The sequence below is a fragment of the Balaenoptera ricei genome, chromosome 9 (assembly GCF_028023285.1).
Source record: "Balaenoptera ricei isolate mBalRic1 chromosome 9, mBalRic1.hap2, whole genome shotgun sequence".
Taxonomy (NCBI): Eukaryota; Metazoa; Chordata; class Mammalia; order Artiodactyla; family Balaenopteridae; genus Balaenoptera; species Balaenoptera ricei.
In genome coordinates, this window is record NC_082647.1 from 10,623,494 (window position 1) to 10,645,771 (window position 22,278).

A 22,278-nucleotide genomic window follows, 5' to 3' on the forward strand; every position below is an offset into this window, starting at 1 on the left:
GCAATTTAAGGATTTTACAGTTTATGCTTATGGTCATATAGCTCATCTTTTTTTCCTGGCATTCATCATTTCAAGTATCAAAAAAAAAAAAAGAATAGGCCTGGAAAACCAGATTAAAACTGCAAAAACACAAAGTTCAGTCATGAAAAGCAAAGTACTTTCCCAGAATCAAGAAGGCATGCTTCCGAGTTATCCCTTTGTTATTACCAAAGCAAGGGTGACTTTCATTATTAGAAGTAGCAAAAAGACATTGAGATACCAGTTAATTGAATAATATGAAAAAAATAATAAATCAGTAAATCATACAGAGATGCTCACCAAAAAGATATAAATACTGGTTTTCAGACATACAGAAAACATTACTAAATGTTGATAGTTATCATATAATAAATGTATATGGCTTGATATGTTTTCAGAGATTCTTAATTCTCTAAAGGTTTTGAAAAATTACTTTTTTTAGGATGTATTCTATGGCTTGGGAATCCTTCTGAGAATCCTGGCTGTATCAACCACCTTGAAAGGAGAAGGCCAGGAAAATATTCCTCCCACAATTACATTACCAGTGTTAAGATGACCTCACTGCCTCCAGAAGGGAGCTGTGAACTTGGCCTTCATGGAATAGTTGTCTCTCTTACTATGGTTAGCCAGTGGCCAGCCTCTCTCAATCTCTGCCCATAACAAATATGAATCATGGGTTCATAGGCTCATTAACTCTATTCCAAGAAAAACAAGTTAACCTTTGTGGTCAGAGGAGGCCTTGCTCAGTTAGCGGCGGGTCTGTTTATCAGTAATGAAGATAAAATATCATGATATCAATAGACTTTGTAACTATTATGGATGGGTAACTCTCTCTTATTAGACACAACTGGAAATGATTTGTCTTCAGTAATAGAGAAGGATGACAGGGTGCCAGTAAATGATATTGTTGGGAATTACTTAAAATAGTTATTCCCCTTGGAAGTTCAATGCATGATGCTGGAGAAAAATATGTTATCTGTCCATATTTAAACCCTATTTTAAAAGTAACCCTTGTAAATCTAGGGTGTTCTTATACTTCATCATTGAGATAAAGCCTTATGTCCCAAGGGTAAACCTGCAAAATTCAAACAAGAGTTCAGATCTTTGGCGTATATGTTAATGCCTTAAACAACAGCAAAGCAGTATTTATTTGTGTGTCTATACGTGTTCCTGTGAGAGAATATTCCAATATTTCATTTAATAGGCCTTCAGAAATTAGTGAGGTAAAAACATTTATCAATATAAATAAGCTATTTCTTTTTTTCTTACTTTGTTTTCCTTTCTGAGCATACTTCACTTTACTTAATGATGAGTACTAAAAGGTTGATCCCCAGTGGAAGTTTCCTTTATGGGTTTATTTTCTTATGGCTAAGGAAACACAAGAGATGCTTTATCATTATTCAATTATTTACTGAGTAAACACTAGATATAAATTAAAGGTAACTTTCTAACAATCTGTTTGATTTCTTATGATTGTAAAAAAATTCAAGCTATTAAGAGAACTCATCCATTTTTTTCAATCATCCAAATTCAATTCAACCATAAAGCATCCTTGCAGAATATGGAAGTAAAATATGACTCCTGGTCATATATAAAGAGTATATATATATATATATATATATATATATATATATATATATATATATATATATAAAGAGTTTACAATAAAATGCCCTATATTTATCAACACCAAGCATAGGATTTGAGCTAGTCAATGGTCAGTAGTTTAATTGTCATGACACACCTGATCAAAATAGGTCCTTCTTCAAAAGGAAAGCAAATTTTATGGTGTTATGCTTTCCATTTAGATTATCACCTCAAGAATAAGAGTTATTAGCCTAGTTTGTCATTAGATCCATACCTCCTTTTGTATGTATATCATAAGGATTTCATAAGCCAGTCAGATAATGCAGATGGGAGGATAATGTATCCTTTTCTTCATTCTGTGAGTTTGGATACTTTAATAATATATAAAGTAATATAAACAAATTCTAAGATATTGCAAATTTCTACAAAGCATCCTGGGTTATTATACTTAATCTATGCACAGTCTTCTAACACTTAATGCAAAGCTGTACTTTATTATTTTTTTTATATTTAAAGCAATTTTATTTTATTTTTTAAAAATTATTCATGGGAATAATTTAAAAGTAAAATAAAATCAAACATAATTCAATTATATGGTTTCACATGGGGCTAAGAGCTCAGAATTAATATTACAATTTTGGATATGTTAAATGTGTACTGTTAAGCCATTTTACCTTTCTTTTTCTTCTCAACATTTTCTGACCTATTTAACCTAATTACCTTCTTAAATATCTATCTACTTTACAAAACCAGCACTTTTTGTTGAAAATATCATTTTCTTTCCTGTTTCACACAACCCTTAATACTGTATGTTAATATTTATTCACCTTATTTTCTAAAATAATGTTTCTTTTTTGGATCATTTTTAACTGGAATGTGTAAACTTATTTGTTTGAATGTCTAAGTTTGTTTGTTTGTGATGGGTGGGAGTGTGGTGGCCCCAGGGATAATGAAGAAGAATTGTATACCCTGTAGGGGAGAATCAAATTTTTCTTCTACCCTTCTAGGTTCTTTGGCTGGTCTAGTAATTAAGTTGACACAAGACAAATTAACAGGAGAAAAACAAATTTAATTGTGTGTGTATGGGAGCCCAATAAAAGTATGAGGCCCTAAGGCGGTCAAACAAATGAGGCTTACATGCCATCCCAGGCTAAGAAATGAGACAGAGGCCTGGGGCTTCACAGAGGGTGAGGGCAATTCACAGGAAGACAAGAGGGACAGATGTTAGGTAATCAGATGTCTGCTCTGCCATGCAGGTGAGTGTTTCAGATAAAAAGTGATCTCTGGTAACAGTTCTCTTTCCCGGCCCGGCCCCCTGTCTAAATTCTTTCAGGCAGTTAAGGGAGAGGTAAAAGTTTTTCTTGAGTCTGCTGGATCTTGATTGCCTTGGGCTCAAAATAATCCACAGGCCAAAGTGACACATTGTGGGGTGACATATTCTGCTCCCCTTCACCCCAAGGCTGAATCTAAGGACATTTCTTAGAGAAACAACAAATGATGTGAAGAACTGGCCTCGATGGCAGTCATTATCCCTGGGGCCCCCACACTCCCACCCATCACAAACAAAGAAACTTAGACATTCAAACAAATAAATTTACACATTCCAGTTAAAAATGATCCAAAAAAGAAACATTATTTTAGAAAATAAGGTGAAGAAATATTAACATACAGCATTAGGGGTTTGTGTGAAACAGGAAAGAAAATGATATTTCCAGAAGTCCTGGTTTTGTAAAGTAGATAGATATTTAAGAAGGTAATTAGGTTAAATAGGTCAGAAGATGTTGGGAAGAAAAAGAAAGGTAAAATGGCTTAACAGTACACATTTAACATATCCAAAATTATAACATTAATTCTGAGCTCTTAGCCCCATGTGAAACCATATAATTGAATTATATTTGATTTTACTTTTAAATTATTCCCATGAATATCAAAATTTTCAGGGCTTAGATGTTTTATCTCTCTTATTTACTACTGTATCCCTGGGATACAGAGTGGTGACTAGTAAAAACGGGAATCACTAAATATTTGCTGAATGAATGCATGGATAGATGGTTGATGATTAGATGGATAGATACGTCTTACATTACATTTTGGACACATTTGTGGTCCTAACTCTTCTAGCTTCAGATTTTGTTATGTATGATAAAAAGCAAATAATAATAGTATCATAAATAGATACCATCATAAATATGAATAGGGAAGCGTAGAGTTTCTACAGAAACATTTATTCTTGTGTTTCCATGATGACTTCTGGTGACACCTGTTATTTATTCAAATAATTTTGCTTTTCTGCCTAGGGCCTGACCTAAACTCCAAGATGTGAAGATTATCCCTAGTTTTCTTTGATGTAAGAGAGGAAAAAGAGAGAAAGGATATAAGAATATGAATATCTGTACATTATGATAAACAGTGATTTTCTTTTCTGTTGTAAATAAACAAGTAAACAACACAGACATTAATTATAATGTTAAATTTGAACATTATCTATACTGTACCTCTATAAAGTTCCTTTATTAAATATAATGGTCCAATTCTGCACAGATTTCTTTTCTATTTGGAACAAATATTTATTGCTAAATTTGTGATTTCCAAATAAACCTTCTTTAAATGAATAAATGAAGATGTGGTACATATATACAATGAAATATTACTCAGCCATTAAAAAGAATGAAATAATGCCATTTGCAGCAACATGGATGGACCTAGAGATTATCATACTAAGTGAAGTAAATCAGAGAAAGACAAATATCATATAACTTGTATGTAGAATCTAAAAAATAGTTATATATGTATATATATATATATAGAGAGAGAGAGAGTATGCCTATATATATAGTGCACGCATATATACACACATATAACATATATATAAACATACATATGTATATATCCTATATGATTCTGGTTTTCAGTAAGCTTGCTAAACTCTATTTTGAGTCAAAACTATAAAAAAACACAAGGATTCAGTTTCATGACTGAGTACCAGATTAATAAACTAAAATCAGCATATACTCTCATATATACACAAATATATAACTGTTTAGAAGATACAGTGGAAGAAAAGATTCTACTTACAATGGCAGAAACACCAAAAACAAAAGATAAAATACCGAGGTGATCACAAAATGTCAATAACACAATAGAAATATGAATAAAAAACATGAACAAATATTTCCCCCAAAGATGAAGTGATTCTTTATCACATAAAAAGTTGGTGAATTTAATTCATAACAAGAGAAATGCTAATTTAAACTACACAGGTTTATATTTTTTTCACTTATAAGTTTAACAAAAATCCAATAAAGCATTAACATCCTCTGTTGGTAAAGCTTTGGCGAAACATACTACTAGTTACGTGGCTACCAACCTCTATGAAGAACAATTTGACAGTATTTATCAAAATTACAAACGAATGTACTTTTTGACTCAACAACCCCACTTCTGGGGAGTTTTCCTACAGTATCCTTCCACACGTACAAAATATCTTGGGTATGACGTTGTTATTAATTGTAGGAAAAAACACAAAAGTCTGTAAACAGGACACTGGTTAAATAAACCATTGTACTATCTCACTATAAAAAAGAATGAGAACATCCTATCTCACATACTGATATGCAAAGATGTTCATGATGTGGTATATATGAAGAAAGCAAAGCCTAGAAGAGTATGCATAGTATGCAGCCTTTTATGAGAAAATAATAAAAATACACATTTCTCTATTTATATTTGAGTCAGGTATCTATGTATGAATACAAATTAATAAAAATAGTTATATGAAAAAGAGCAGAAGTACTGGGAAGATGGGACAGAACTTTAAAGCCAACTATACTGCTTGGTAAATTGCTTTTTTTCTGTTATTATTATTATTATGCTTTTTAAAGTAAGCATTAGGCCAAGCATTTGTACATTTACCTGATCATGTTATTGGAAAATATTTAAATAACATTTCCCATATGCACTAATTCATTCACACTGAATTAAGATGTTTATCATCGTTACCTGATACTGTACTAGCAAAGGCAGAAAGCATCTTCACATGATGCTTATTATCATTGACGAGATAATACTGCATTCTTCTACTAAACTTAGTTGTTCTTGCTTTCTCATAAGACATGCAAACATAATTTTCTTTTGCTATTAGCACAGGTTTTTAAAAATTTCTCAGCTTTGATTTTACCTTGCAGATGTTACGGAATTCAGGCAGTTAGATTTTGATCTTAGTTTACAGCTTACTAATTAAAGTATGGTCTGAAGTACCACCTGGAAGCTTGCTAAAGATGCAGAAAGGTAGGTTCCAACCCAGAACTATAGAGTCAGAATCTGCATTTTAAGAAGAGTCTCAAGATGATGTCTATGCCCTATGAAGTTTGAGAAGCACTGATTTACAGGACAATACACCTAGTTTTTTGGGCTACTTCTATATATTATATACGTGCAGTATTTACACATTTTTTTAAGTCCCCTGTAAAGTTTTCTACCTTGTATTTTATTTGCCATTTTTCTTTTTCCCTCTCTTAACTTTTCTTTTCTCTGCTGAATGCTTTCCTTTGTCTAAGTTCTTTTCCTGTTCTTCTGTTGTCAAGATATCAAGAGATTTTAGGCTGTGGAATCTGGGCAATTTCAGTACTGTTTTAACCTGTGCTAGAAAATTTAACCCTTTAAGAACTTCCTTGCAATAATTTTCTTCTATCTGTACTATTTTAATCTGTTTCTGATTATGGGACAGTTTCATTTATTTGGATTCTGCTGAGGTGGCAGATTGGCAGGGAGTAGAGGCAGTGAGAGAGTCTGCAATAGTTTTTCAGCATTACATGGTAGATAATCATAAGAAAACAAGCTATATGGGCTCACAGAAAGGAGCTATTTTAAAAAGGATCGTTAGTCTTGAATATCTAATGATTATTTTTAAATTTTATTTGGGGTGTCAAGAATCCATTTTGAGAATCTTAAGAAAACCTTTTCCAGTAAAATACTTTAAAGACGTGAATATAAAAGTTTGCATATAGCTCTGGGCATTCATGTTCTCTGAAACCTACACATGGATCTTGAAGTCCATGTCCTAAGCTCAAGCTAAAATAAATATGAATATCTACACTTCCTTATCAGTGTTTCAAACAACTAAAAAATACAAATTGTCCTGGGAAAGAAAGTAAATGTTTGGTCCTTGCTGATGCACATTAATTGTGAAATACTGGTATAATCATAACAAACCAAATGAAATATAAATTTCCTTTAGTAAACTGAAGATAATTAATTCCCTTTCAGATGATGAAGTGGAGCAGTCCAATAACTATTTGTTTTATGATGTAAAGCTCCTTATATGCAAAACTGTAGGGTCGGGAATGTTCAGCCAAGTGAGCAATTGGGTTGGCTGCACATCCTCAAGTGCTGTATAATTTAGGTCAAGCAGGTTAATTAGCATATTATTGTTTGGCCAAATGAACAGCACGAAGTTGCCAAACCTAAATTCCTTAAATAGTAACACATAAATCTTGGTACTGTGGCACTTCTCCAGATGGCAGCATACTATCTGATGGATGGAAAGGGCTGCTTGAGCATAACATTAGGATTCAAAATAGAAAAAGAACTCCACACTGAACAAATTTCACTTGGGCAGCAGAAATTTATCATGTTTGTTTTGTCACTGTAACTCACATCTTGCCAATTCAATCTCATAAAGAAATAAAGGGACATATACAGAAGGTAACAAAAGGGTGAGTTAACAAAAACAATTTATGCAAAAATAGTGTACAGTAAACTCCGTTCTAAGAAAGGAATGATGTAAAGTATTGTATTGTTGCTTTGCTTTGTATGAATAATGTAAACTTCCAGATCTCTTTGTTTCTTATTTATCTTGGTCCTCACGTTATTACACAGTGTTTATGTAAGCATTTGGTCATGTATTCACTCTCCATTTTATTGTTTTTAGCCTTCTATCCAAAGGGCATTACATTTATCCTTAAATAAAAACAGAACATAATCACAGGCAATGCATTATGATAGCAGTTCCAAAGAAAAAGTTTAATAAGTAGAGAAAATGACTTCTACTTTTTAACTCAAGATCTTTTGGAAATCCTAACTTAAATCCTGTTTGATGATTCACTGAAAGGATTTACATGACCTAGAAGAGCTGTTATACTCATGGTTACAGTTTATTACAGCAAGAGTATATAGATTACATTCAGGAAAGAAAAAAAAAAAGTGTATAGGGCAAGACCAGAAGAAACCAGGCATGAGTTCCGTTGTCTTCTCCCAGTGGAGTTACACAGTTGGTATTCAATTCTCCCAACAACATATGACAATATATGTGAAGTGTTGCCAGCCAGGAAAGTTCACCTGAGCCTTGGTGTCTAGGGACTTTATTTGAGAGTTAGTAACCTAGGTGTGCAGCACCTATGTGACTAACCTCAACTACTCAGATGTGAGCCTCCCAGAGGTCAAACTGATATAACATGGCTCAAGGCCCCAGGAATTCGTGCAAAAATTGGCATTTACCATAAATCATGTCAGCATAATCTGTCTGGTGGGGACCAACGTTTCAGGTATACAAAGATATTCTTACCAGGCAGGATAATCCAGTGGCTCAAAGGATATCTCCCAGGGGCCAGCCAAGGGCGAGCCCTGAAGATCTTTGGAATGTGCAGGGTTTGACAACCCAGCATGGTGAGTTAACCCTTCAAGGCACACAACGTAAAGGGAACAGCAATTGTGACTATATATCCACTCTAAGGTTCGACCTCACTAACTGCTCTTTCCCCTAATTTCTTCTGAATTTCTTGTTGTCATAGAGTCTGATAAGACTGTATTTTTACTCTCAGGAAACTCTGATATCTTTCTATGCCCAAGTATAAACATACCCTATAACTTTATTTTTTTCTCCTCGGGCAGCCGAACAGATGTATTCTTTTCAAAGCAATGGTGGTCATTATCAAGTTATTTACTCAGCATCCGAATATATGAATCTTAGGAGAAGCAAGATTCATCTCATTGTAAAGAAGCTAAAATGTCTACAGCTTGTGTTTTCTTTCCCCTCAGGTTGTTAGCAGGTGGGCATGAGACCTCAGATCAGCTAATGATACTATCCCACCTGGGACTGAATCTGGAGCAAATATCTCAAAGAGGGAGACAAAAATATTCCTCCCAGATGCCTCTAGCCTTGATTAATTCCTACCCATGTTCTTCATCCTTTCCAATTTTTCTGTAAGCTATACAATTTTTTTTCAGTAAATTAAGTTTATGTTAAAGTTTCCCTAAGTCAAATTTTGGTGCTTTAAACAAAGAACTTTGGGTGATGTAAGAACTCTACTAAGAAATTTAAATAATACAGAAATGAATGAATAGTTATAAGGAAGATTTCTAAATTTGTAACAGAAATCTAGTAACAGATTTCCTAATATCTTAGGGTTAGCATAATTTTTTAGGGACTCGGATACCCTCCAATGACTACCAATTTCTTTCCTAATTCCGTCTGAGCAAATTCTAATATGAGGTGACTTCTATGGGTTCTGTTGTGAAATCTACTGAGACTCTCAATCTCACCCAAGCTACTTCCTGCTCTTTCTAAATGTGACTTAAATATCACCTCTAGTCCTGAGTTTCACTGTATTTTTCAGTTCTCTGGCCCTATCAAATTTCTCTGAATGTAGACCTAATAAGGATGAAGACTCTTATTAAGTAGTCCTAAAGTTCTGCCTTATATCTCAGGTTATTTTATATTAAGACTAAATTTCCTACACCCTTCCTGAAGAATTTCTGTCCCTAAGCCTTAAGGAAATTTAGTCTGCATTCAGGGCCAATCTTACTCTACATTTTTACTGGCACTCAGCTTTGTCTAATTTCACTATACGTCATTTGATTTTTGATGATGGACACAAGGTTTCTAGAGGCCTTTATGAAATGAAAACACAATGGTCTTTTTATCTTTTAAACAGTCATACCCAATCCAAGGTCTTCCACTGAATTCTTATTCTAGATGAAGAAAAATAAATTTCTTGGTTTATTTGCAAAGCAGAAGTTCTTAATAAGTCCTAAAGACCAATCCACCCTTCAACCCAGGAAGAAAGTTTCCTGCCCTGATTCTTGAAACCTCTACTGGCTATATCTCTTCCAATAAACAGGAAGAGTTTATAAATCAAAGTGATGTTCCCACTTCAAGTTGCCCAGTACCTTTCTAGATTATAATTCAGACTCCTAGAGCCAGAGACCACTGCCCAAATATCCCAAAGCTACATACAGGACATGTGCAGACTTCTTCCCAAGGTCTATTCTCCTGAGAGAGGCCATGTCACAGATGTACTTATCCCTAGGTCCAAGGAGCCACCATATGCAGAGGTGTGTAAAGAGCTCGGGCATGTGGGCTTTGTGTCCACACGTGTGCACGAGGTCTCTCACAGTGTGGGGCCCAGCAAAGATAGGAAGAAAAGACAGAAGAGCCAGAGGACTGAGACCACCATAATCCTGCAAGTCATTATAAGACGCCAAGAATTTTAAATTCAAACAGGGCCTTTCAGTCCATTATGGAAGACTTTTGTCTAGGCAAGAAAATAGTTTTCTGGCTTTATTTCGATTTTAAAAATATTTACACCTATGGTATGTGGCCTCCGCTTGTACCCATGTTCTAGGCAAGGCTGTTAATCTCAAAAAATGACCCATCTCTGGGGTGAGTCCTTTAAATCTATAAACCTTTTATAGAATATGTTTTACAGCAGGAATTAATATATATTTTGCAGAAGTTATATAGACATATTCTCACTTAAGAGGATGATTTCACATATTTTTAAGATTGTCACACAGTTAAATTGGAAAAAATTTATAAAACCTAATTATAATATTCAGAAATTGTAGGATAGGATCCATTTCATGCAGAACCTACATTTTGCTTTTCCATTTCAACCAGTTCCTCACAACTTTCATTCTTTTTATCTATGTGCTTTTGTTGACTTCTTATACACAATGTTAGAGAAGAAAGACTGTCCTGTTGTGGGTGTGAACTCATCTTGGGCAGGAGACCTGGGGCTCTAATCCAGGGCTCTGATGTGGCTAAGGTTTAGAGAACAAGGACTGCGTATTACAGGAGGAACTTGGTTAATCAAAGATTTGGGGACGGAAGGTAAGAGAAGACTAAAATAAAAGAGTCAGCTCCGAAGGGAGAGAGATAGGCAAAGTCTAGACACAAAATAAAGAGGCTATCACAGAAGCCAGGCAACATGGAACAATTAGTTTTAGAAAAGTGAATAAAATACAGATCCTGGAGAAATTCCCTAAGTCTTCTATTCACAGAAGAGAATAGGACACTTGTGCTTGCATTTGTGAATGGGAGGCTGCCTATTAGGGGGGAGGCAATTCAGACATTGTGGGTATGAATGCATAGCCATTCTAATTAAAAGTGAATGCTTCCAAGATGTAATTATGAAAGAGTAGCCTTGCTTGTTAAGCGAATGTGTCAGGGGTGGGGGCAATGGGAGGGTAATGATAGGTACAAAGTCTCAGAATTTAAACAAAAGCAGAAAAAAGGATGAAAAGAAGGAAGAGAGGGAGGGAGGGAGGAAGGAAACATGCATGTTCAAAAGGCAGATCTGGGGAAATAACATGAATCCCTGAGAGATTTGAATAATAAATAAATTGTAAAATCAGAAAGGAAAGAAGATAAACTAAGTGTGTAATTCTAGGGCAGATTAAAATGGCAGAAGAGAGGTGAGAAGCTGAATGTAGTCCAAGAAAGCACTCATATAACAGATCAACCAAGGCAGAGAGTAGATAAGATTTGGGGGAAAGGAAGAGAGACAGAAAAGGACATGGGCTGAAGATTGATTAAGTCAAAATCTTTAGATATTACAGGGACTCCAAGTACTATTCCTACCACAGATAATATTGAATTCTAGTTGACAAGCAAAAGTCATTCAGTCACCCAGCCACTATTCATTGAGTGCCTCCTATGTTCTGATCCTTATGCTTTATATCACCTATAAAGTGCTGAACAGAGGAAATATGATCCCTGATTTCATGGGGCTTACTGTCCATGGGAGCAATAGATGATGAAAATAAAAGTTTACACAGATTCATAAATTAATATAAATGGAGAGGCTGAATTGCCAAATATAAATTGTGGTGTTTTAAAGAAATATTTCAATATTAAAACTGGGAGTTCATGGACATGATCTCTAGAAACTAATATTAATGCATAATCTGAAATATGAAGGGAGAATTAGCCAAGCAATGAGAGATACTAAGAGCAGTTCAAGCATAGGAAAGAGGATGTACAAAAGCCCTGGGATGAAAAGGAGATTTGATGTATGTGGGTTGCTGAGGGAAGGCCAGTCTAGGTAGAGTACAGTGGGGAGCAGTAACAGAGGGCATGATAGCGTTAGGTAATGTCTACTGGTTTGTACTAAGGACTTTGATTTTTTAATTGAAGTATAGTCTCTCTACAATATTATATAAGTTACAGGTATACAATAGAGTGACTCATAATGTTAAAGGTTATACTCCGTTTATAGTTACTATAAAATCTGGCTATATTCCCTGTGTTGTGCAATATATCCTTGTAGCTTATTTTATACCCAATATTTTGTACCTCTTATTCCCCTACCCCTATGTTGCCCCTTCCCCCTTTTGATTTTTATCCTAAAGAGTAAATACTCATTTTCAGTACAAGGTGAGACCAGACCAATTTTTGAAGTACATAATAATTCAAAGAAAGAAATCAAGATGGGTTGGCTTTAAAAAATAAAAATGCGATATGTTGAATCAAATGAATTTTTTTTAAATACAGAGATTGTAAGATCTCAAGATATACAGGCATATTAAGGAATATGAATCTTAAGGACATTGGGATAGAGACAACAGAGAATATTAATAAGTAAAGAACATATGTACCAAATATCAACTCAAGCTCTTCCATGTTCATGCTGAAGGTAAGAAACTTTGGATCACAAACAGGTCTTATGAAAATGGTTGAAATAGTTTGTTTAATTGGAATATTCATAAACAATGTATAGGGCATCAGAATATCATAGATTCTGCAGCTCTACACAGCTGTGTTACATGGTAGTACCATCTCTCATTCTCCAAGGAAAGCAGGAAGAAGTCTGTATACTCTATGATATAAAAGTGATATGACATCAGGCCACTCACCACAGGAAATTTGGAAGCATTGCCAGGAGAGCTACTGAAGGATATCTAAATGAAATGAACTCAATTCCATATTTTTTGTCTGTTAAATAAAAACTAGAATATATCTTTTTATGTTTAGCTGCTTATATTTGATTTTTTTTTACATTAGCTCTAACAATATCTGGAAACATGAATTCATCATGACCACCAAAGAAATCTTTCTTACAAATGAGAAATAATGAAAAGGGCTCTGAACTTAGAGTAGAAGACTATTTCCCAGTGCTAAATTCTTTACTCAAAAGTACCTAAAGCATTTCATCTTATCTTCTTCAACCCTCAGTTTTTTTTCTTATGCAAAATAACTATCAATCCACATTTACTCTCCATTCTCACTGTGCATGTCAAAAGCACCAGTATTTTGTCATGATTTTGAGGGCAGGCTATTTATTTCTAGGCTCTACTACTTGGCAACTTAGATAATCTCACTGTGTCTCATTTTCTGTGTCTATAAAGTAGACTCCCTCCTGGAGTTCTTGGAATTAAATCTTTCACAATAGCATCCAGAATATACTATGGGACCAATGGATGTTATTTATTGTTTAACAAACATCTACTGAATGAGACCATACATGTAAAAGTACTTAAGATTATAAAGTGCTATTACAAAGTACAAGCCATTATTATTTTTATTAAGTGACATTTTAATTTTCTTTTGAATTCAAAGGGCATCAGTATGAAATTTAGCCTTTTATGACACCCTGAGGTTTGTGGCTAATTATGACAATTGTCAGTCAGTATTAAAAGAAATGTACCTAATTGCTTAATATATGGCAGATGTGAATAGTCAAGGTTGGCAGTGCCAAATATTTTCACAGTCTACTCAGCAACCACTCTCCATCATTCTCCATCCTGTTCTGGGCCTCTGAGGCTTACCTGTATGGATTGCATCAACAGGATAACGATGCTTCTTGTTTCCAATTGAGGTCGGCCAATGAGGATTTCTAGAATGATCAGAGAAAGGGAGGGAACATTGGTTCTTTAGTTATTTTCATTCTCTGCTGTCTCTAGTCCATATCATCAACTTGTAAACCGTGTATTACACTGATTCCTTTTCTTATGTTGGTCATCTCTCTACCAAAGCCCCTTCTCTACTCAAGGCAGCCTACTTGATATAACTTTGTCTCCATCCCCTTGTCACTTTGGCCCTAGGAGTGGTAGCAGCTCCACTGCTGATATTCCAGGTCCCTGCACTACTGTGGCTCCCTAATGTCCTGCCCACACCTCAGTCATAAGACTCATTGTAAATAAGCCTGCCTTGAATGATCCTAATTAAATATCTTACTGGTTGGACCTTGACTAATACAGGAATGTTCAATTATTCTCAATTTTCCTCTATCAGATCTTTCATCTCAGACAATATAGACACTATGGCACCATAAAGCCCAAGCATCCCTACCGTGACAAGATCCTACAAGAGTCAGTTCTGAAGGGCTGAGGTGCTCGATTATTCATTTCATAGGCAATGCCTGTCAGAGGCTCAAACACTTCTTAGGAAGAAGCCCAAGAAACTGACTGTGTTAGTAAGTTAGTGTTATAGCTCAAAAGACTTCTTAAGAGTCTAGAGGATGGGGGGGCGGGGGGAACCTTGAGAAGTGGAGCTGTCACCCTGGCATGTAGGAGTATAAGTTGACTAATTTCTAGTTGGGCACATATATTAATGTGCCCTCATTTGTACCTCCAAGCTGGTGATGCCTACGCATATTCAAGATACTGTAACAAAATCTGGAAATTAGTATGTAGAGATGAGTCTAGAACTTAATCTAAAACTGAGAAAATCCTACTACAGAAACTGCATAAACAAAAGCACAGAAGCAGGAATAGATATGGCATTTGTGAGTCTGCAAAAAGGTCAGCCTAACTAGAGAATAGGTTAGATGTTTAGAAAGGAAATAATATTTAACACGTACCCAAGAACTGAGCCAGTTCTTGAATGAACGTTGAAGAGTTTAGCACTGGTTAAAGTCAATGTGCATCACATCTATCAATCGAAGCACTCAGTGGAAATTTTTTTAAGTATCATTTAAATATTATTCTAGCAGCTTTCATCAAGAAAGTATGAAAGTTAACAAATATTGTCTGTTGGACCACAACCTAAGGTGGTGAAACTAATACTACCAGGAAAGAAAAACCATCCAAGAGATATTTTTAAATGGTTGATTATGATCAGACCTTGGTTTCTAATTTTTAAAATAAGAAAGAAAATAAACCAGCGATCCTTGGAGAAATGGCTAATTCTAGGACTGGAGTGAAAAATATATGAGATAAGCCTGGAGCATTATAGTGGCAGAAAGCAAGAAAATGCTTAAAAAAAAAAAAAACTCACAAGGATTGAGATTTGTTAAGGGACATAGTAGCCAACTGAACAAGCAACAAAATAAAGTACTATTAGATTATTTCTCCAGGTATAACATGAATATCCATGATATAAGTAGAGGACTAAATAAATAAACAAATAGAGGAGAATAGGCAAATCTACTATGCAGAAAAATTCCAAATAATTTCTGTGCATACGTCCCACTCCTTGGGTGTGGACTGCTCAGAGTGATTTCTTTCCGAAGAATACAGTAGGGAAAAAGAGAAATTTTACAGTGGAGGAAACCTGACAAATGTGATCAAGGTCGACATCCACAGTGATAAATCACGCTATATTCTGTGCTCTTGATATGATGTGGTTAACCTCTGTCATCTTTTTCCCCAGTTCAATCATGAGAAAAACACCAGACAATTCCCAATGGAGAGACATTGTACAAAATACCTGACCAGGACTCCTCAAAACTGCCAAAGTCATCAAAAACAAGGAAAGTCTAAGAAATGGTCAAAACCAAGAGGGGCCAATGGAGACATGATGACTAAATCTAATATGGTATTCTGGAAGTGATCCATGGAACAGAAAAAGGACGTTAGATAAAAATTAAGGGGCTTCCCTGGTGGCGCAGTGGTTGAGAATCTGCCTGCCAATGCAGAGGACATGGGTTCGAGCCCTGGTCTGGGAAGATCCCACATGCCGCGGAGCAACTAAGCCCTTGAGCCACAACTACTGAGCTTGCGCGTCTGGAGCTTGTGCTCCGCAACGGGAGAGGCCACGACAGTGAGAGGCCCGCGCACTGCAATGAAGAGAGGCCCCCGCTCGCAGCAACTGGAGAAAGCCCTCGCACAGAAACGAAGACCCAACACAGCCAAAAATAAATAAATAAATAAATAAATAAATAAATACATTTATAAAAAAAAAAAATTAAGAGATCTGATGAGTACAGTATGGACTTTATTTAAGAATTTTTCAATAATGGTTCATTCATTGTAACAAGTGTATCAAACTAATGTAGCATGTTAATACTAGGAGAATCGGTGTGCAGTATATGGGAACTCTTTGTTCTATCTTCACAATTTTTTTCATTTAAAAAAATTTATTTATTCATTTAAAATAACAATATAAATCCATTATATTTTAATGTAACATTTTAATAACAAAAATTATTTTTCAAAACAAAATTTAGTGAGAAGGGTGGTGTTGTTTTACATTTCACCCATCTGTTTTTTTTTAATTTTTATTGGAGTATAGTTGATTTACAATGTTGTGTTAGTTTCAGGTGTACAGCAAAGTGAATCTGTTATACATATACATATATACACGCTTTTTTAGATTCTTTTCCCATATAGGTCATTCCAGAGTATTGAGTAGAGTTCCCTATGCTACACAGTAGGTCTTTATTAGTTATCTTTTTTATATATAGCAGTGCATATATGTCAATCCCAATCTTCCAATTTATCCCTCCCCTCCTTACCCCTGGTAACCATAGTTTATTTTCTACATCTGAAATTCTACTTCTGTTTTGTAAATAAGTTCATTTGTACCGTTTTTTTAGATTCCACATATAAGCAATACCATATTTTTCTTTCTGTGTCTGACCTACTTCACTCAGTATGACAATCTCCCAGTCCATCCATATCACTACAAATGCCCTTATTTCACTCTTTTCTATGGAGAACAGTTTGGAGGTTCCTTAAAAAACTAAAAATAGAGCTACCATATGATCTAGCAATCCCACTCCTGGGCATATATCCTGAGAAAACCATAATTTGAAAAGATACATGCACCCCAATATTTATTGCAGCACTATTTACAATAGCCAGGACATAGAAGCAACCCAAATATCTTCACAATTTTTTATGTAAATCTAAAACTGATCTAAAATAAAAAGTTTATTTTTTTAAAGCAGCCCTATGTGAATATAAGTAAAATGTCTTATGTATTAGAAACACTTATAATGTAAATGAAAAAAGGGGATGAATTCTTGTCCATATTTATAATCTATCCTCACTGTGGACTTATAATGCAGTGCTTTCATTTCTATTATTTGTATAAATTATATTAGAGTAATATTTTTAAAGGAATAAATAAAAGCATTGAGCAGTCAGTCAAAAAAAAAAAAAAGAGTGATTAGGTAAAACAGTGATTCTCAGCTGGGAGATTATGGAAATGGGAAAAGTTATGCAATGAAGAAAAAGTCTTTTTCCATTGGTGGGTGTATGAGATGTCTGAACAGTGTGTGTGTGTGTGTGTGTGTGTGTGTGTGTGTGTCTTTTAAGAAGCATAATAGATATTGTGGAATAATTTTACATTTGAGTAAAAAGTTGATTTTTTAAAATTCAAAGTACATAAATAGAACTCAAAATTATCTTGACTGATGAGAACTAGACCAAAAATTTATTATATTTTGTGCATATTAGTTATTCTCAACTCAAGGAGAGAGTGTTTCATTATGTTTAAAGAAAGGGGACAAAAGAGAAAGCTTGAGAATCATTAAGCTGTAGCAAATGCAAGCCAATCATAAATTCAAGATTTTAAGCTCTATGTCAGAGACAAGAGTGATGACACTGATACACCCAGAAAACTAGAACTGAGATTATTTCAGTAAAGGGAAGACTAGCAAAATTACTAAAAAAAAAAAGAAAACAAATTTGGAGAGGGAGTGGGGGCTGTATTTTGAGAAACCAGTAATCAAATGGAAATAGAAAAATTGTAAAATAAGATGTTTCAGATCTGTGAATTATGAGCTTAAAGATAAGAGTTGACTCTCCTTCAGAGGAAAAACAGAAGAAGAGCTAAGGGCAGAGGAGTCATAAGAAGAAAAGTTGAAATTATAAAGTAATGACACCAATTACATAGGTGTCACATCAAAGTTTCCTGCTCTATTTGGGAGTTACTTAATGGGAGGCCATTGAAGTGAAACAAAGAGGGTTTTTAAAAGAGGTTGAACAAAATAATCAAAAGAAGCAGGGGTCAAGGAGGATGACTTGAGTAAGAAGAGACTTGAATTAAGCATTTGGAAACCTAAGAATAGCTAAGCTGTAACCTCTCTGAGTTCAAGGACTTTGTCTTGTTCATTATGGCTTGTAGCATTTGGCACAGTGCTTGTCACATAGTAGGTGCTCATTAAGTATTTGAGTGAATAAACAATTATAGTGGCGCACATGGGAGCAAAACTAGCCTGCAGAGAGCTCAGAAGAAAGGATGTGTTAGGAAACAGACAATAAGGCTGTTACAATAACGTGATATTGTAGATGAGAAAGAGCAGAGTCAATTGAAGGGAAAGAGAAGAAAGAAGGTAAAGAAAAAACAGAGCAGGATAAACAATGATGCAAGAAGGGAAAAATAGATATTGTTGTTGAGCTGTTACTGTCCCTGTTTTATAGTAAGTAGTTAGTGGCAACTGGGCTTGCCCACGAGTTCTGGTGACATACAATGATGTGGTGGTATTGAAATGTCCTCAGAGTATTCCAGGTCAGTGAGTATTCATGTTGAAACTATCTTAGTGCTCTACCATTATTTGTTATGAAAGGAAAACGAATAGGAGAAAAATTAATGGCTAAGTATTTGTAATTACCTCCAACTAAGTAAATTATACCTACAATATAAATTCAATGTGGGGTACCCTAGGTCTCAAAGGACACCCAAAAAGAGTCCCGTTTTCCCTTGAGAACAGAAAAATAGATACAACAAAGACCCTGTTCCGTATCCCCACAAAAAATCCATCATGTTCCTTCTCATTTTCTGAAGGCATTGAATTCAAATGAAGTGGGTATTGATGGAGAAAATGTCTATTTCTGGCACTTTAGATTTAATGAGCAATCTTCTGTAAAGTGCCCCATATGTTAGGACTATTTCAAATAGCTTTAAACAAAAGGAGAGATTCTATATTGTATGCATTTCCTCTATAAGAGAAAAAGAAGAAGAGTATTACGAGATAAGATTAGAGAGGACGTAAAGTTCAAGGTGCATGAGGTGAGAGAGGAGGGCATGGGACCTGGGTGAAGAACTAGGTTTATTAGATATCAAAATTGCATAAAGCTTGCTCTATCCTCTCCTCCTGAATGTTTTCACAAAGTGCATCTTTAATACAGTCCAGTAATTTTTGTAAAAGAAAGAAAATCTGATTTGTCATTAGAAATTCTGATGTATTTTAAGAAGATATTATTTTCATTCAATAATTCACCCTACTAAGACCATTTTCTAATTTTGTTTCTCCTCTCCTCTATAAGTGCTTTTATTTATGATCTTTTATTAATGGTATGGTACTTTAACATCAATAACCATTAAGCATAAAGAAAATGTGGATGTTTAATCAAAATGATTTCCAAAAGTTTTCAAGTGTTTTGCCATTAAGTTTCAAGTCTCTGAATACTTAAAACTGAATTATTTAGGCTATGTTGAGGAAAAAAATTTCCAGAGGTGAAAAAAATTGCAGAAGAGGTTTAAATAGAAGCAATAAGCCTCTTGAAGGGATTAGCAAGAAATAGAATCACATTTACAAACAACAATGGTTGCCTCCTAATAAAATGATTCTGTTCACCCAGGTCTAAAAAGACAACATTCCCATTCAAAAGATCTTTGCTTTGCAAGATATTTAAAGCAAGAACATGACCATGGTACAATACAAATAATAAAGTTAGGAATTAGTGTTTGGGTGTAATGTTGTCATTTATACTCTGTAACACAGAACATTTAATAAATTAACTGTCAGCTCTGAATTCCTTACAGTTATTTGTTCTACAAGGTTTATTCTGTGGTTGCCTTCTCTTGAGAATTGTTAAGTCAACTGACATGTAGAAAAATACGTAATAAAGGGTGTATGTCCTTCTAAACTCCTAGTTCTGTGTTGACACTAGATATTTTGTATTCTTTCACACAGTAAAAGTGTAATTTACTAAGTTCTACTTTACACCAGGCACACTAGCTGTACTTGGGGTATATGCATTGGGATATATGCATTGGGATAGCTTGTTATGTCATAATGTTTCCTAATAAAAGCCTGCCACTTCTTAGTTAAACCCCTTTGGAAGGAGCCAAGAAAGTCCCATTTTGTATGGTACACTTTTGAATAGTGAACACAGCTCTGGTGAAGTTTCCATGTGTTAAAAAGTTGATACACACTACTATATATAAAATAGATAACTAATAAGAACCTACTGTATAGCACAGGGAACTCTACTCAATAGTCTGTAATGGCCTATATGGAAAAAGAATCTAAAAAAGAGTGGATATATGCATATGTATAACTGATTCACTTTGCTGTGCACCTGAAACTAAAAAGTACTTCCAAAAGTACTTCACTCAAACTCAGGGAGTGATAGAGCTCAAGATACTATAACTCATTATTTCATGGCGACTCCCTGCTGTAACCCTCAAAAACACTACATTCATCAGCTTTAATGATCTCTCACTAGTCCTTACTAGGGATCTCTCTGGAATGTTCTACCTTTAGCTTCTGGCTTTTCATAATGTTAATTTTTTTCACTTCTTTTGTTTTTGTATTCCTATTAGTTTTGAGATATTTCACTTTATTAGCTGTACTATATTCATCTTTTCATTGTTTCTGGATCTTAATGTCAATGTATACTATTTTGGAAGTTTATGACTGCTCATTTGGGGGCTATTTTTATTTACGTACTTAAAGCGATTCTCTACATTTGATGAATTGATATCATAGTAGAGAGAATGTATTGTGAAGTGCTGTATGAATATTGAATCTCCAAATCCCTTTTCCTAATGCATAAAGTGCACAAGTTGACACTTTTCTCAATGTTTGAAAAATGAAACATGAACAATATTTCAGAAATAACATTGTTACTAACTTCCAATACTAAAGGAAGGAAAACAAAGAATTCAAGGACAGCTGAAAATACACAGGGCAAACAGAAGTGCTGCCCATTCAAAGAAGTGCTGTTTACGTTTGCCAGAATTAGAAGAAAAATAGACAAGAAGAAGATTTTTTGTTTCTTATACCTGCTGAAAAAAGTGCATGGATTTTCAAGTTTTGCAGGGACGGATAATTCGATGTGCCATGAAGTCAAGGAAACAATGAAGAGCAATACAAAGCAGTGGCAAGGAAAAATACCTGGCCCAATATCCTGCCTTAGAAAGAATGACAAAAATAAGAGAAGCAAAGTTTGTATTTGTCACTTTCCTAATATACAGCATATTGTCCCTTTCCTATGGGGTGTATTTTTGTATTCTTGCACACATTAAGGACAACTTGTTTGCAAGGCCGAAATAGAGACACAGATGTAGAGGACAAACGTATGGACACCAAGGGGGGAAAGGGGGGGCTGTGCTGGTGGAGGGATGAATTGGGAGATTGGGATTGACATGTATACACTAATATGCATAAAATAGATAACTAATAAGAACCTGCTGTATAAAAAATAAATAAATAAAATGGGAATAACTTGCAAAAAAAAAAAAAAAAAGGACAACTTGGTGTTAAATCTAGTTGTATGGAAGCAATGACTAAGATTGCTTGAGCAGGATACTTCCAAATAAAACAAGAGGCTGTCCTGAGAGCTCCAGACATCTAAATAAGGCTGCAGAGGAGGTATTGTATCAAGCAGGAGACAAATTTGGTTTAGTTTGATCTGATGGAGAGCTTCTCAGGAGTATGCTAATAAGTAAATTTTTGTCAGAAAGCATTTATTCTCATAAAAGTTATTGTCATGACAGCTGTTAACAGCATTAGCAACTCCAATAAAATTAAGATGCTCTCTTCCTTATGTTTAAAAGCTGAAAAAATCTGCCTACCTGAGTTGGACTCATAAGAATACCAAAAAACTGCAGTAGGCTACTCTTGGGCAATAAGCAAAAATGATATGATACAAATCATTTTCAGAGGCTTTACTGCTAAGTACCTATTACAGCTAGAAATAGAGCATTAAGAAGCAATAGACCATGTTGCACTGGTCCATTTATGCTGTATACACACTGTGTATTCATTGTTGGTATAGGAGTAACCCACCAGCATGCATCTAGCTAGAACTGCCGCATAAAGGCATGGACCGTTTGAAGGGGTTATGGAACATGAACTGGGGTGTGGGGCTGGCAGGGGTCGTAAGAGCCATAAAAGCAGGCTTGAGACCAGAAACCCAAGTAAAACAGAATGTTCTACCCATACTTCCCTCCCTTATTCCTGAAAATCATTAAAGCATTTCAAGGAGCATAGAAACCCA

The 22,278-nt window shown here is 34.9% G+C and overlaps 1 long non-coding RNA gene across 1 annotated transcript in view; it reads right to left on the reverse strand.

Annotated features, from left to right (window-relative positions):
- Positions 1-22,278, reverse strand: part of LOC132371711 (uncharacterized) — a 285,405-nt gene that overhangs the window by 254,139 nt on the left and 8,988 nt on the right. Inside the window, exon 2 of the long non-coding RNA XR_009504934.1 lies at positions 13,651-13,718. This is a non-coding gene — a long non-coding RNA (uncharacterized LOC132371711). The remainder of the gene's footprint in view (positions 1-13,650; positions 13,719-22,278) is intronic.